General features: G+C 39.9%; 1 pseudogene; it reads right to left on the minus strand.

Moving 5' to 3' along the window:
• Positions 1-1,143: 1,143 nt before the first annotated feature.
• On the minus strand, positions 1,144-3,007 carry LOC138849526 (elongation factor 1-alpha 1 pseudogene; annotated as a pseudogene).
• Between the last annotated feature and the right edge of the window lie 273 nt (positions 3,008-3,280).

The following is a 3,280-nucleotide window of genomic DNA, read 5'->3' on the forward strand; positions in this document are numbered from 1 at the left end:
TGTGCCGGCGCTGCAGGTGGAGGATTAGCCTATTGAACCGTGGCGCCAGCCTGGTCCCAAGTATTTAGATAAGGGATACTTAGCCTGAATGGATAGGGAGACAGAGAGGCTTTTATTTTTCCTTTGCATGTTATTTAATGACTATCAATTTAAAATGTCAAATTATCTTATGTATTTTGTTATAACTATTTGAAAAATGCATTGGTTTGTGTATTATATCATTTCTCATACTTTTGAGTGTACATAACTTAAAGTCTTTTAGGTATTTAGATATTCATTTATAAAAATGTTTTTATAGTACTATTTATTCATTGGTTTCAGATTCTTATTATGCAAAATAAGAATTCAAGCACCCTGTACAATCTTGCCATATTCATTCCTTTCATCTTTTCAATAATTTTATGACAACTACTAAATAGCTCAAAATTAAGTGTTTAAAGTATGATATTAAATATATTTAATATATGCTTTATAAATATTATTCCAAATTAACCAATACATTCAATTTTTTCATTAAATCTGGTTTTCCTGGAGGTAATACTTTACTTAAGGTATCTCATTGTTTTGGGAGCCTAATATTACTGTATAAAGGTCTTTGAATATATTACAGACATGTTTTTCCAAGAGCATGTTAAGGTCAGACCTCCCATTTGAAAACTAACTCTGATGTGAAAGGCTGATGGGAGTGTGAACAGACCAGAACCAGGGAAGCAGACTGAAGTCTAGTCGATCAGCCATGCAAGAAATAAAGACTAGAACAATGTAGAGCCAGTGAGGACAAGGAGGGAGAGGAAGGCACTGGAACAGATGCAAGAGAACTTCACGAAGAGCAGTTGGCAGGCATAAGTGAAAGATCCCACATGACGGATAAGGAAGAGGCATGTGTCTTTACCAGACAATGTATGAATGAAATACACAGCAAGCGTCGTGGAGGGCAGTTTAATGGAGAACAATGTATTGAGCTTTGGCACTAATATACTCTTTTTTAATATTTTTTAAGATTTATTTATTTATTAGAGAAGCAGAGATGGAGAAAAAAAGAGTGAGAGAGAGAGGGAGAGGTCCGCAGTGAGGAAGACCAGAAATAGGGAACAAGCAGTTCAGTGGTTCTCAAACTTTCTGACTTCTATCCTTAGTAAAAAAAAAAAAGTGTTATTTTTTGATTGGAATCCAATATTATTTGAATATATATATAGTCTATGTATCTGTACATGTGAATGTGTCTACATAAATAAAAATAAATGTAATCTGTACACTGATATTTTCTGTTTATTCTGTGCACTTCAGTTTTAATTTTCAAAATTTTATTTGAGGCAGAGAGACACATAGATCAGAGAGAGAGAGCACACGCACTCCCATAGGCGTGTTCCCTCCCCAGATGCCCACAATGGTCTAGTACGAAGAAGGGGACCTGAACCTGAGAGCAGGGACCTATGCCAGTTGCTCCATGTGGGTGCAGGACCCCACTCACCCGAGTCCTCACTGCTGCATCTTCAAGCCTGCATTAGCCAGGATCTGGAATCAGGAGCAAGCTCTGGGACTCAAGCCCAGGCACTTGAGTGTGGCATGTGGGAGTCCCAGCCATGAGGCAAACACCTTCCTGGTGCATGTCATTTTGCAAAAAGTGCTGATTATGATCCACTGCGATGACTTCATAACCACTAATGGGTCTTGTGCTGCAGCATGACACACTCAGAATTCAGGGATGTTAAACAATAGTCTACGTGAGAAATGATAAATATGCATTAGAAACTACACACGTCCCGAGAGATGTTGAGAAGAATGAAGTGGGAGAACAGACTGTGTCAAATTAGTGGGGCTTTTCTTCTCACTAAACTTTGTTCTCACGGATGTCAAAGTGCTGTGACAGATGTTTGATCAATGTTTCCACTCAAAAGTACTGATTTTAGAAACTAATAACTAAAAACCACCACACCCCAAAAACCGAATGATTCTTGAGACATTCTTTTTTCTTTTTGTAAGTTTTGTGATGCATTGATATCATTAACCCGTCTTTATTGTTACACTTACATGTCAAATGGAGACCAAGAGCTGGAGACTTGTTCTTCCACCGATTAAGTGTGTGTGGCAGATATTCAGGCTAATAACTCATTTAGCCTTCTGAGCTTTCTGGGAAGACTTGGAGACCTTGCCAACTCCAGCAGCCTTCTTGTCCACTGCTTTGATGACACAGCAACTACAAACAGAAAAACAGCCCAGAGGAGAGTCAGAGGAGCTCTCAACACACAAGGGTTTGCCAGGAACCATATCATTAATGGCAGCATCACCAGATTTCAAGAATTTCTGGAAGATTCCAGCTTCTTACCAGAATGATGATCAATCTTTTCCTTCAGCTCAGCAAGCTTGCAAGTGGTGTGAGTTATGTGGCATTTCAGTAGAGGGGCAGAGCCAGCACTAATAAACTCGTATGGTTCAGGATGATCACCTGAGCCATGAAGCCAGCTGCTTCCATTGCTGGATCATTATAGCTGTCACTAGCCATGTTGCCATAACAAACATCTTTGATAGATATGTTGTTGACATTGAAGCCAATATTGTACTGAGGAAGAGCTTCACTCAGAGCTTTGCTCAAAGCTTCATGGTGCATAGTAACAGATTTCACCTCAGCTGTGACATTGACTGGAGCAAAGGGGACTACCACGCTGTAGTTGCCAATCACTACTTGGCCCATGGGAATAGTACCAATACCACAAATTTTGTAGACATCTGCAAGTGGCAGATGCAAGAACTTTTTGGTTGGACAAGTTAGTGGCAGGATGCAATCCTGGTCTTTAAGAAATGTGGTTCCACTAGTATTGCTGTCTTTATGGGTGACTTTCTTTCTCTTGACCCAAGGCCTGTTAGCATTTGGCTCCAGCATGTTGTCACCATTCCAACCAGAAATTGGCATAAATGCTACTGTTTCAGGGTTGTAGCCAATTTTCTTAATGTAGGTGCTGACTTTCTTAACAATTTCCTCATATCTCTTCTGTTGACTCAGTGGAGTTCACTCTGTTAATAGTAACCATAAGCTGTTTCACACCCAGTGTTTCACACCCAGGGTGTGCTCATGGGTCTGCCCATTCTTGGAGATAACAGCTTTAAATTCACCAACACCAGCTGCAACAATCAGAGAAGCATAGTCAGCCTTAAATGTGCTTGCAATCGTGTTTTTGATAAAGTCTCTGTGTCCTGGGTGTCCTGGTCACCAGTGATACTCGCATGATACTTAATGGTCTCAGATTCTACAGGGAGATATTTCTGGTGATACATGCTCACA

Source organism: Oryctolagus cuniculus, chromosome 4, assembly GCF_964237555.1.
Source record: "Oryctolagus cuniculus chromosome 4, mOryCun1.1, whole genome shotgun sequence".
Lineage (NCBI taxonomy): Eukaryota > Metazoa > Chordata > Mammalia > Lagomorpha > Leporidae > Oryctolagus > Oryctolagus cuniculus.